Here is a 14,866-nt window from a genome sequence, read left to right on the forward strand (position 1 = left end):
GGTATGAATAATCTATAAGTAAATAACCATACTACAAATATAAAACTCATCAGAATCTGAAACACACCTAAGGAGACATGCTCAATATCATAATCCACATGCAGGTGAACCTGGAATACATAGCTCTCTGATAACATTCAGAGTTCTGAACTTGGATCTTTTCTACCACAGCTTATGCATTAGGTATTCAGCTTATATCTGTCTTTGAGTTTTTTCACTTCTTTTATTATTATTATTATTATTATTATTATTATTATTATTTTTAAGTTACATCCAAATTATTTAGCATATAGTGCAACAATGATGTCAGGAGTAGATTCTTCCGTGCCCCTTACCCATTTAGTCCATTCCACTCCCACAACCCCTCCAGTAACCCTCAGTTTGTTCTCCACATTTATGAGTCTCTTCTGTTTTGTTCCCCTCTCTGATTTATATTATTTTTGTTTCCCTTCCCTTATGTTCATCTGTTTTGTCTTGTAAAGTCCTCATATGAGTGAAGTCATATGATATTTGCCTTTCTCTAACTGACCAATTTCATTTACCGCAATACCCTCTAATTCCATCCACGTAGTTGCAAATGGCAAGATTTCAATCTTTTGGATTGCCAAGTAATACACTGTTGTATATATATACCACGTCTTCTTTATACATTCATTCATCGAGGGACATTTGGGCTCTTTCCATACTTTGGCTATTGTTGATAGTGTTGCTATAAACATTGGGGTGCATGTGTCCCTTCGAAACAGCACAACTGTATCCCGTGGATAAATACCTAGTAGTGCAATTGCTCGGTTGTAAGGTAGTTCTATTTTTAGTTTTTTGAGGAACCTCTATACTGTTTTGAAGAGTGACTGCCCCAGCTTGCATTCCCACCAAAAATGCAAAAGAGATCCTCTATCTCCACATCCTCACCAACATCTGTTGTTGACTGAGTTGTTAATGTTAGCCATTCTGACAGGTGTAAGGTGGTATCTCATTGTGGTTTTGATTTGTATTTCCCTGATGATGAGTGATGTGGAGCATTTTTTCATGTGTTGGTTGGCCATCTGGATGTCTTCTTTGGAGAAGTGTCTATTCATGTCTTTTGCTCATTTCTTCACTGGATTATTTGTTTTTGGGGTGTTGTGACTGGTAAGTTCTTATAGATTTTGGATACTAACCCTTTATCTGATACATCATTTGCAAATATCTTCTCCCTTTCTGTCGGTTGCCTTTTAGTTTTGCTGATTGTTTCCTTCACTGTACAGAAGCTTTTTTATTTTGATGAGGTCCCAGTAGTTCATTTTTGCTTTTGTTTCTCTTGCCGCCAGAGATGTGTTGAGTAAGAAGTTGCTGCATCTAAGATCAAAGAAGTTTTTTGCCTGCTTTCTCCTCAAGGATTTTCATGGCTTCCTGACTTACATATAGGTCTTTCATCCATTTTGAGTTTATTTTTGTGTATGGTGTAAGGAAGTGTTACATGTTCATTCTTCTGCATGTTGCTGTCCAGTTTTCCAAGCACCACTTGCTGAAGACTTTCTTTATTCCATTGGATATTCTTTCCTGCTTTGTCAAAGATTAGTTGGCCATACTTTGTGGGTCCATATCTCTGTTCTCTATTCTGTTCCATTGATCTGAGTGTCTGTTCTTGTGCCATTACCATACTGTCTTGATGATTACAGCTTTGTAATATGTCTTGAAGTCTGGGATTGTGATGCCTCCTGCATTGGTTTTCTTTTTCAAGATTGCTTTGGCTATTTGGGGTCTTTTCAGGTTCCATACAAATTTTAGGATTATTTGTTCTAGCTCTCTGAAGGATACCTGGGTTATTTTGATAGGTATTGCATTGAATATGTGGATTGCTTTGCATAGTATCGACCTTTTAATAATATCTGTTCTTCTTATCCAGGAGCATGGAATCTTTTTATAGTTTTTGTGTCTTCTTCAATTTCTTTCATAAGCTTTCTATAGTTTTCAGTGTGTAGATTTTTCACCTTGTTGGTTAGATTTATTCCTAGGTATTTTATGGGTTTTTGTGCAAATGTATATAGGATCTATTCCTTGATTTATCTTTCTGTTCCTTCATTGTGGGCGTCTAGGAATACTACCAATTTCTGTGCATTGATTTTATATCCTGCCACTTTGCTGAATTCATGGATCAGTTCTAGCAGTTTTTTGGTGGAATCTTTAGGGTTTTCCATACAGAGTATCATTTCATCTGCAAAAAGTGGAAGTTTGACATCCTCCTGGCCAATTTGGATGCCTTTGATTTCTTTGTGTTGTCTTATTGCAGAGGCTAAGACTTCCAATGCTATGTTGAATAACAGTGGTGGGAGTGGGCATCTCTGTCTTGTTCCTGACCTTAGGGGGAAACCTCTCAGTTTCCCCCATTAAGAATGATATTAGTGTTGGGTCGTTCATATATGGCTTTTATGATCTCAAGGTATGCTCCTTCTATTCTTACTTTCTTGAGGGTTTTTATCAAGAAAAGATGCTATATTTTGTCAAATGCTTTCTCTGCATCTATTGAGAGGATCATATGATACTTGTCCTTTCTTTTATTGATATGATGAATCACATTAACTGTTTTGCAGATATTGAACCAGCCCTGAATCCCAGGTATAAATCCCACTTGATCGTGGTGAATAATTTTTTAATGTATTGTTGGATCCAGTTAGCTAATATCTTGTTGAGGATTTTTGCATCCATGTTCATCAGGGAAATTAGTCTATAGTTCTCCTTTTTAGTGGGGTCTCTGTCTGGTTTTCAAACCAGGATAATGTTGGCTACATAGAAAGAGTTCGGAAGTTTTCCTTCCAGTTCTATTTTTTGGAACACCTTCAAGCAAAAAGGTGTTATCTCTTACTTAAATGTTTGGTAGAATTCCCCTGGAAAGCCATCTGGCCCTGGACTATTGTTTTTTTGGGAGATTTTTGATTAATAATTCGATTTCCTTACTGGTTATGGGTCTGTTCAAATTTTCTATTTCTTCCTGTTTCAGTTTTGGTAGTGTAATAGTTTCTAGGAATTTGTTCATTTCTTCTGGATTGTCCATTTTATTGGCATATAATTTCTCTTAATATTCTCTTATTATTGTTTTTATTTCTGCTGTGTTGGTTTTGATCTCTCCTCTTTCATTTTGATTTTATTTATTTGGGTCCTTTCCTTTTTTTTTTTTATCAAACTGGCTACTGGTTTATCAATTTTGTTAATTCTTTCAAGGAACCAGCTTCTGGTTTCATTGATCTGCTCTACTGTTTGTTGTTGTTGTTGTTGTTGTTGTTTCGATAGCATTAATTTCTGCTTTAATTTTTGTTAGTTCCTGTCTTCTCTTGTTTTGGGCCTTTATTTGCTATTCTATTTCCAGCTCTTTAAGGCATAAGGTTATGTTGTGTATCTGAGATCTTTCTTCCTTCTTTAGGAAGGCCTGGGTTGCTATATAGTTTCCTTTTATGACCTTCTTTGCTGCATCCCAGATGTTTTGGGTTGTGGTGTTATCATTTTAATCACGTCCATATAGTTTTATTTTTAATTTTTTTTGATGTTTATTTATTTTTGAGGGAGACAGAGACAGAATGCGAATGGGTTGGGGCAGAGAGAGAGGGAAGCACAGAATCTGAAGCATGCTGAGGCTCCAAGCTGTCAGCACAGAGTCTGACACGGGGCTCAAACTCACGAGCTGTGAGATCATGACCTGAGCCCAAGTCGGAGGCTCAACCAACTGAGCCACCCAGGCGCCCCAAAGTCCATATACTTTTTAATTTCCTCTTTAACTTCTTGGTTAGCCCATTAATTATTTACCAGGATTTCCTTCAGTCTCCAAGTATTTGCTACCTTTCCAATTTTTCTTGTGGTTGATTTCGAGTTTCATAGTGTTGTGGTCTGAAAATATGCACAGTATGATCTCCATCTTTTTGTACTTACTTAAGGATGATTTGTGTCCTAGTATATGGTCTATTCTGGAGAATGTTCCATGTGCACTGGAGAAGAATGTATATTCTGCTGCTTTAGGATGAAATGTTCTGAATATATCTGTTAAGTCCATCTGGCCCAGTGTGTCATTCAAAGCCATTGTTGTCTTGTTGATTTCTTGACTAGATGATCTGTCCATTGCTGTGAGTGGGGTGTGGAAGTCTCCTACTATTGTGGTATTACTGTCAATTAATTTATTTATATTTGTTGTTATTTGATATATATATATTTGGGTGATACCACATTTGGGTCATGAATATTTACAATTGTTAGGTTTTCTTGGTGGATAGACCTCTTGTTTATGTTATAATTTCCTTCTGCATCTCTTGATACAGTCTTTATTCTAAAGGCTGGATTGTATGATATTAGTATGGCTACTCCGACTTTATTTTGTTGACCAGTAGCATGATATATCATTCTCCGTCCCCTTACTTTCAATCTGAAGGTGTTTTTAGGTCTAAAGTGGGTCTCTTGTAAACAGCATGTACATGGATCTTGTTTTCTTATCCATTCTGTTACCCTATGTCTTTTGATTGGAGCATTGAGTCCATTGACTTGTAGAGTGAGTACTGAAAGATATGAATTTATTGCCTTTATGACGCTTGTAGAGTTGGAGTTTCTGGTGGTGTTCTCTGGTCCTTTCTAATCTTTGCTGCTTTCGGTATTTATTTATTTATTTACATTTTCATCTTTTCTCCCCTGAGTGAGTCCCCCTTAAAATTTCTTGCAGGGCTGGTTTAGTGGTCACAAACTCCTTTAATTTTTATTTGTCTGGGAAACATTTTGTCTCTCCTTCTATTTTGAATGACAAACTTGCTGGATAAAGAATTCTTGGCTGCATATTTTTCTAATTCAGCACATTGAATATATCCTGCCACTCCTTTCTGGCATTCCAAGTTTCTGTGGATAGGTCTGCTGCAAACCTGATCTGTCTTTCCTTGTACGTTAGGGACTTTTTTTTCTCTTGCTGCTTTCATGATTCTCTCCTTGCCTGAGTGTTTTGTGAATTTGACTATGATGTGCCTTGTTTATGGCTGGTTTTTGTTGAATGTAATGGGGGTCTTCTGTGCTTCCTGGATTTTGATGTCTGTGTCTATCCCCAGGTTAGGCAAGTTTTCACTATGATTTGCTCACATAACCCTTGTACCTCTATTTATCTCTCTTCCTCTTCTGGGACCCCTATGATTCTGATGTTGTTCTTTTTTTTAATGAGTCACTGATTTCTATAATTCTTAAATTGTGCTCTTTTGCCTTCATCTCCCTCTTTTTTTCTGCCTCATAATTCTCCATATGTTTGTCTTCTATATCACTGATTCTCTGTTCTGTCTTATCTATCCTTACCGCTGGGGCCAGTTACCGCATTTTTTAATTTCATCCTAACTAGTTTTTACTCCTTTTATCTCCACAAAAAGGGATTCTAGCCTATTTTAAACTTCATCTAGTTTTCTTATTATGGTGATTCTAAATTCTGGTTCAGACATCTTGGTTGTATCTGTGTTGGTTAAATCCCTGGCTGTCGTTTCTTCGTGCTCTTTCTTTTGCAGTGAATTCCTTCGTTTCATCATTTTTCAGGAGAAAAGGAATTAATGAGGTAGAAAAATTAAAATAAAAAATTTAATATTAAAAAATATTGAAATTTAAAAATGAAAAACACACACACACACACAAATCAAATAAATGATCCTAGATCCTAGGTGTTTTGGTCTGGGTGTTGAAAGTGGTTTGATAGATTAAAGAAAAAAGGGGGAAAAATAGCAAATCATTTGAGAGTTTGAAAAAAATAATTACACTGAAGTAGACTAAAATGAAATGATGGAAGTAAAATAGAATTTGAAAACAATTACACAAAATCAAATAATATAGTAGAAAAAAAGGAAAATATTTTAATGAAAATTAAAATTAAAATGTTTTTTCTCTTTATGTATTCAAGAAAAAGAAAAGAAACAAAAAATAGAAAAAAGAGAAAAGAAAATATTTTGAAAATTTAACAATACACTATATTTTTACAGTGTATTTAGTGAATACACTGTAGAAGACTAAAATATAATGATGGAAGTAAAATCGAATTTGAAAAAAAAATTACATAAAAGTAAAAACTGTAGTAAGAAAATTAAAGAAAAATACTTTTAGTAAAAATTGAAAATAAAAATGAATTTCTTTTCTCTTTCTGTATTCAAGAAAAACAAAAGAAGTGAAAAAGAGGGAAAAAATAAAATTGAATAGATATTGGGGTAACAGATTGAAATACGAGTAAAATTACTTCGTTTTCCCCTAGAAGTCTGACTATGAAGTGCTTTATAGTCCATAACCTAAGTAGGCGGTGAGGCTTGTGTTCCTGAAGAGCGTGGTTGGCCCAGTTGGGCGGGGCTTCGTGTATAGAGCCTGTTCTCCACTAGATGGCGCTGTTAGCCTATTGGGGTGGAATGTTGTGGCACTCATAGGTGCTCATGTGCATGGGAGGGAGTGATGAAAATGCTGCCACTGAGTTACCCAGTCTCTAGTATCAGAACTCTGTTCTCCCCGATCAGCAATTGCACTCCCAGCCTCTGTCTTCAGCTTTTGTCCACTCCCCGTTTTTTTCACTGTCCATGACCTATCCCTAGGCAGTACATCTCTCCCGAGTTTTGTCTCAGAAGTGACTATTTTCCCCGGTCCCTTACTTCTGAAGGGCTTTGGTTTTGACCCTTTCAGCCCCTTTGTGGGAGGGTCTCAAAGAGCAATGGCTGAATGTCAGCAGAACACAGGAACATTTGATGGACCCTGCTGTTGCTGGTGTCCCGAGACTGTGGCCAGGTGCCAGCCCGTCCCAGAAAAAGTTCAGGAGAAAGTATAGCAGCAGGTTTTCATGGATTATGGAAAATCACAACACACATCTGGCACCAGGCTTTACCTTTAATGACGTTGTTCCAGCACCAGCAAATGTGGCCATTCTCTGGGGTCTGCTGGGACCAGGTGGCCTCAACAGTCTGTACCAAATGTCCTTCCAGCAGTGGAACTGCTTTTCCCCATGTGGGCCAAGAATCTCCCAGACCTCACTCTACTCATGGGGATTTGCCCTTCCCATCAGAGCACTGCTAGGTATTGAGCAGTGGAGTTTCAGACTCTGTGCTCCCCTTGTTTATAGTCTTGGAATTTAAACCCTCTCCTTTCTCCTTTCTCCTTTGTCCTTTTTTTAATTTAGTGTCTGGGGCTGTGTCCAGTTTTCCACTTTATCTCCAGCTGTCTCTGAAGAAGGGTGCTTCCCCCATATTCCCTCCCCCATCTCCGTCCTCTCTCCACCCACAAAAGCGGTTCCCTGCCCTCCCCCGCTTCTTGCTCCCCAAGTTCACCTCTCTGCGCCACATACCTGACGAATTCTGTGGTTCAGGTTGTGCATATTGTTGTGTTAATCCTCAAATCAGTTTTCTAGGGGAGCAAGATGGTTTAGTGTTGATCTGGCTGTATTCCATGGACACGAGACACACAAAAAACTTCCATGCTGTTCCGCCATCTTGGCTTCCCCCTCACAATCAAGTCTTTTTACTTCTACAGGAAAAGAACCCAGGAAACAAACAAATGAAAATGTTGCAAGTCCCTAAGTGACAGTAAATAATCAAATTTATAGGAACCCCACTAAAATAAACTGGAAAAAACAGTGGAGGAACAGACTACGAAAAAAAAGACTAAAGGATGCTGGAAAGAGTTGAGCAAATTTCAGTAGCTGCAAGATGCTGGTGAGTTGAAGACCCATCAATATAAGGGGACTCAGGAAAAACCTAATGCTTTCCATTGAATTTCCAGAAGAGTTGCCATAAGAGACAGACACACCCCAGGATTAAGGGCTATGTCTTAGCATTAAGAGCAAAATCAACAGACCTAACTCAACAAAGCCTAAAATGAAGTGACAACTAGTTCAAGTGTTTCTTCAGTAACTTAGCCACTTTAAAGGAAAAAAGTCAATTATCTTTGGGAAAAGAAGAAAATGCAGAGTCTGTACCACATACCAATCCCAATGGTCAGCATATAAACATAAAGTGCTAGACAATTGAAGAAGCAATAAAATGTGATACAAATTATGAGGCCCCAAAAAAGTCAATAGAAGCAGAAGGAATCAATTTGTAATTAACAGATATATAAATTATATTATAATAAATATGTTAAAGAATCTCAAGGAAAGGTGAATATAGTGAGTAAAGATATGGAGAACTTTAGCAGAGAGATTTTGAATACCTGAAAAACAACCAAAGGAAAATCTTAGCTCTGAAAACAGCAATATCTGAAATAAAAATAATAATGATTAGATGAGATTAATAGAAGATTAAACACCACAAAGAAGATTCATTGAATTAGAAGACAGATGAGTAGAAATTTTACACTCTGAAATATAAAGCTTATAAAAGTTTTATAAAAAAAATTAAATGAACCATGTGACACTGCATATGTATAATAGAGTTCCATACAGAATTAAAAAAATAAAAAACAGAATACAACAAAAGAAAAAAAATTAAAGAAATTTGTTTTGAAAATTTGTAAATTTGAAGAAAAATATCAAACCATAGCTCCAAGCTCACTAAAATACAAGAAGTATAAGTACAGAGATAAACTTAAGCATACGATAGTCAAACAGCTAGAAAAAAAAAACAGAAAAAGAGGAATCTTTAAAACAGAAAAAATATACATGATATACAGGAAAACAGTAGTAAGAATTATGACTGATTTCTAATAAGAAACTACACAAATCTAGGCAGCAGAACTACTTTCACTATTCCCCCCAAGTTGTCAAACTCTAATTTTTATCCAACAAATACTCTTAAAAATGGAGGCAACATAATTAATTGCCAGCTGATCTCCACAACCAGAAATGCTAAAGAATGGAAATAAATAGTATTAGAAATTCAGATTACAAAAAGGAATGAAAACAAATGAACATGTTAAAATATCTGGGTAAATATATAAGCTTCCCTAGCCTTATTTATTAACATTAAGTTGATTGTGTAAAGCAAATAAAAGCAATGGATTTTGGTGTTTATAACATATATGGAAATAGCATATATGACAAAAATAGCATAAAGAGTGGAAGTGGGTGAAAGGAATTGACAAGCTGTTTTGAAAATTTATATGGAAATCCAAAAGAGCCAAAGCTCATTTAAAAATAATAAAGTTGGGTTATTTATACTACTTATTTTAAGATTTACTATGAAGCTACAATATTCTATTTGCTAACTGCAAAAAATAAATAGGTCAATGGGACAGAATATTGTCTATATCTAAATACATGGAATATTATTCAGCTGTAAATAATAAAATCTTGACATTTTCAGTGTCATGGATGGAGCTGACATGTATAACACTAAGTGAAATAAGTCAGAAAAAGACAAATACCATATGATTTCACTCATATGTGGAATTTGCAAAACAAAAGAAATGAGCATAGTGAAAAGGGAGACAGACATTCCAAGAAATAGACTCTTAACCATTGAGAACAAACTGATGGATACCAGAGGGTAGGAGAGGTGGGTGGGTGAGTTAAATAGGTGATAGTGATTAAGAAATGCACTTGTTGTTATGATCCCTGGGTGCTGTATATAATTATTGACTCACTATAGGGTATACCTGAAATGAATATAACACTGTATGTTAAGTATTGTGGAATTAAAATAAAAAATTAGAAAAGTTAAAAATATATATTCATAGACATTTGGTTGTTTTATTTTTTTAAATATTTATTTATTTTGAAAGAGATAGAGCAGGGGAGGGGCAGAGAGAGAGGGAGAGAGAGAATCCCAGCAGGCTCCATGTTGTCAGCACAGAGACTGATGCAGAGCTTGATCTCACAAACTGTGAAATCATGACCTAGACTAAAAATCAAGAGTCAGATGCTTAATCAGCTAAGCCACCCAGGCATCCCAGGTGTTTGATCTTTAATAGTGATGCTAACATAATCCAATGGCCAATAAAAAGTTTTGGAATACTTCACTGGGGGAAATAGTGTCTTTTTATAAATGTGTTGAAATATATGGTTGTCAATGTACAAACTGAAGCACCTGAAGCTGAACTCATGCTTAGAGAAAATCTAATTTGAGATACAGCTAACACTGTAAAACTACTAGAAGAAAATTAAAAAAAAATTTTTTTTGCTAACTTCAAGTAGTCCAAATAAATAAACAGGAGAGAAAAAGTGTTATCCATAAAATAAATATATAATAAATAATTATGCTTCATTAAAATTAAAAAGTATAATCTTCAAAAGGCAAGTTAAATGAAAATTTATATTTGGAGAAATATTTGCAATACAAATGTCTGTCAGATTAGTTCTAATTACAATATATAAAAATCTTACAAGTCACACTAAAAATCAGCTAAAGGTGAAGAGATACAGATAAAAGGCAAGCTATTGGTTAGAATTCACAAGAAAGAGAAAATTCAAATAAATACAGTTATAAATGAAAGAGAAGACATTACAACTATCATAGAAATACAATCATCATAAGAGAATACTATGAACCATTAAATGCCAAAAATTGGCAATCTACCATAAATTTATATATTCCTAGAAACATACAAATACCAGGGATAAATCATGAGAAATAGAAAATATAAACAATTACTAACAAGGGCATTGAAACAGTAATTAAAAACATACCATCAAAGTAGAGTGTCAGATTTAAACATTTAAACAATAACTAATATTATTTCTTTTTAAAATTGTTGAAAAGGATAGTTGAACAAAACTTCTAAACTTATTTTTCAAGGCCAGCATCATCTTAATATCACAGCCAGTTAAGGACAGTACAAGAAAATTACAGACAAATATCATTAAAGGACACAGATGCAAAAATATCCACAACAAAAATATTAGCAAGTCAAATACAATGATAGTTTGAAATGATCATACAGTAAATCAAGTAAGATATATCCCAGGGATGAAAGTATCATTAAACATGCCTAAATCAATAAATATAATAAGTACATTAACAGAAAAAGGGTAAAAATTGTATTATCATCACAAAAGATGTAGAAAAAGTATCTGACACAATTCAACATTCTTTTATGATGAAAATTCTCAAAGAAATAACTGGGTATAGAGGAAATGTATCTCCACATATTAAAGATCATATATAGCAAACCCATAACTACTGTAATTCTCAATAGTGAAACAGTGAAAGCTTTTCAAGATCAGGAACACAACAAGGATACTCACTCTCACCATTTTTATTCAACATATCACAAGAAGTCCTATTGCATTTAATTCCCTTGCTTTTGGAGATGTGTCAAGTAAGAAATTGCTGTGGCTGAGGTCAGAGAGGTTTTTCCCTGCTTTCTCCTCTAGGATTCTGATGGTTTCCTGTCTCACATTCAGGTCCTTTATCCATTTTGAGTTTATTTTTGTGAATAGTGTGAGAAAGTGGTCTAGTTTCATTATTCTGCATGTTGCTGTCCAGTACTCCCAGCACCATTTGTTAAAGAGACTGTCTTTTTTCCATTGGATATTCTTTCCTGCTTCGTCAAAGATTAGTTGGCCATACTTTTGTGGGTCCAATTCTGGAGTCTATTCTATTCCATTGGTCTATGTGTCTGTTTTTGTGCAATTACCATGCTGTCTTGATGATTACAGCTTTGTGGTAGAGGCTAAAGTCTGGGTTTGTGATTCTTCCCGCTTTGGTCTTCTTCAAACTTACTTTGGATATTACGGGTCTTTTTTGGTTCCATACAAGTTTTAGGATTGCTTGTTCTAGCTTTGAGAAGAATGCTGGTGCAATTTTGATTGGGATTGCATTGAATGTGTAGATAGCTTTGGGTAGTATTGACATTTTCACAATATTTTTTCTTCCAATCCATGAGCACGGAATGTTTTTCCATTTCTTTATATCTTCTTCAATTTCCTTCATAAGTTTCTATGGTTCTCAGCATACAGATCTTTTACATCTTTGGTTGGGTTTATTCCTAGGTATTTTATGCTTCCTGGTGCAATTGTGAATGGGATCAGTTTTTTTGTCTTTCTGTTGCTTCATTATTAGTGTATAAGAATGCAACTGATTTCTGTACATTGATTTTGTGACTTCATGAAGTTAAAAAGCTTCTGCACTGCAAAGGAAACAATCAACAAAACTAAAAGGCAATCAACTGAATGGGAAAAGATATTTGCAAACGACATATCAGACAAAGGGCTAGTACCCAAAATCTAAAAAGAACTCACCAAACTCCACACCTGAAAAACAAATAATCCAGTGAAGAAATGGGCAGAAATCATGAAAAGACACTTCTCTAAAGAAGACATCCAGATGGCCAACAGGCACATGAAAAGATGCTCAATGTCCGTCCTCATCAGGAAAATAGAGACTCTTCAACAATATTTGCTCTTTCAATCCACGAGCATGAAATGTCTTTCAATTTCATTTTCTCATCTTCAATATCTTTCATCAGTGTTTTATAGTTTTTGTAGTACAAGTATTTCATGTCTTGAGGTAGGATTAACCCTAAGTATCTTATTGGTGCAAATGTAAATGGGATTGATTCCTTGATTTCTTGTTCTGTTGCTTCATTACTGGTGTATGGAAATGCAACATATTTTTATACATTAATTTTGTATCCTGTGACTTTACTGAATTTATATATCAGTTCTACAAAATTTTTGGTGGAATTCTTCAGGTTTTTTATATACACTATTATGTCATCCGCAAATAATGGAACTCTGACTTCTTCCTTGCCAATTTGGATGCATTTTATTATTATTTTTTTTTATTATCTGTTTGCTGAGGCCAGAATTTCCAATACTCTGTTAAATAACAGTGGAGAGAGTGGTCATCCCTGACTTGTTACTGACCATAGAGGAAAAGATCTCAGTTTTTTCCCATTGAAGATAATATAGTTGTGGGTTTTTCATGTATGGCCTTTATTATATTAAGCGATGTTCACTCATCCTACTTTGTTGAGAGTTTTTATCATGAATAGATGTTGTACTTTGTCAAATGCTTTTTCTGCATCTATCTGAAGAATTGTATGGTTCTTATCAGTTTTTTATTAATATGATATTGCACATTGATTGATGAACTACTCTAGCTACCAAGGAATAAATCCCACTTGATTGTGGTGGATGATTTTCAACTTACTTTCAGACTTGGTTTGCTAGTATTTTATGGAGAATTTTTGCATCTATGTTCAACAAAAATATTGCTTGTAGTTCTCTTTTTTAGTGGTGTCTTTATCTGGATTTGGTACTGGGATAATGCTGGCTACATAGAGTGAGTTTGGAAGTTTTCTTCCTTTTATATTTTTTGGAATAGTTTGAGAAGAATAAGCATTAGCTTTTTTTCAAATGTTTGGTAGAATTCGCCTGTGAAGCCGTCTGTATCTGGACTTTTATTTGTTGTCAGTTTCTTGATTACTAATTAAATTTCTTTGCTGGTTATAAGTCTGTTTACGTTTTCCCTTTTATTCTTGTTACAGTTTTGGTATTTGATATGTTTGAAGTGATTTACCTGTTTTTTTCCAGGTTGTCCAATTTGTTGCCATATAGTTTTTCATAATATTCTCTAATATTTTTTTTTTTTGCTCTCTGTGGTGTTGATTTATTTCTACTCTCTCTCAATTATGACTTTATTTATTTAGGACCTCTGTCATTTATTTTTGATAAGTCTGGCTAGAAGTTCATCAATTGTATTAATTTTTCAAAGAACCATTTCCTAGTTTCATTGATCTGTTCTATTGTTTTGTTTCTGTTTCCGTTTAGTTTTCATATAATTTATTTCCATTCTAATCATTATTTCCTTCCTTCTACTGGCTTTAGGCTTCATTTGTGTTTATTTTTGCTTGTTTTTTTTTTCTAGCTACTTTATGTGTAAGGTTAGGTTGTTTATTTGAGGTTTTCCTTGCTTCTTAAGGTAGGCCTGTATTGCTATGCACTTCCATCTTAGGACTGCTTTTGCATCATCCAAAGAGTTTGGGGCCATTGTGTTGTCATTTGTATTTGTTGACATTTATTTTATTTTTTATTTTTTCTTTGATTTCCTGGTTGACCCATTAATTTTTTAGTAGCGTGTCTTTTTTATTATGAAATTTATTGTCAAATTGGCTTCCATACAACACCTAACGCTCATCCCTACAGGTACCCTCCTCAATACCCATCACCCACCCACCCCTACCTCCCACCCCCCCATAAACCCTAAGTTTGTTCTCAGTTTATAGGAGTCTCTTATGTTTTGGCTCCCTCCCTCTCTAACCATTTTTTTTCTTCCCCTCCCCCATGGAATAACATGTTTTTATACACTCAAAGTATTTTCAGTCTTTCGAATTTTTTTCTTGTGGTTGATTTCAAGTTTCATAGTGTGATTAAACAAGATACATGGTATGATTTCAATCTTTTTGTCTTTGCTGAGGCCTGATTTGTGTCCTAATATGTTATCTATTCTGGGTAATGTCCCATGTGCACTTGAAAAGAATGTGTATTCTTGTGCTTAAGATGGAATGTTCAGAATATATATGTTAAGTTCATCTGGTCCAGTGTGTTATTCAAAGCCATTGTTTCCTTGTTTATTTTCTGTTTAGATGATCTGTCCATTGATGCAAGAGGGATATTTAAGCCCCTTACTATTATTGTATTATTATCAATGAGTTTATTTATATTTGTTATTGTTTAATATATGTGGGTGTTTCTATATTGGGTGCATAAATATTTATAATAATTAGATCTTGTTGGTTTGTCCCCTTTTATATGATATAATGCCCTTTTTCATCTTTTGTTACAGTATTTGTCTTAACATCTAGTTTGTCTGATGTAAGTATTGCTACTCTGGCTTTCTTTTGACTCCATTTGCATGATAAATATTTTTCCATCCCCTCACTTCCAATATTCAGCTGTCTTTAGGTCTAAAATGAGTCTCATGTAGGCATCACAAGAAATGGTGGGTCTTGTTTTTGTTTTCCATTCTGACACCTT

This window comes from Neofelis nebulosa, chromosome X (assembly GCF_028018385.1).
Source record: "Neofelis nebulosa isolate mNeoNeb1 chromosome X, mNeoNeb1.pri, whole genome shotgun sequence".
Lineage (NCBI taxonomy): Eukaryota > Metazoa > Chordata > Mammalia > Carnivora > Felidae > Neofelis > Neofelis nebulosa.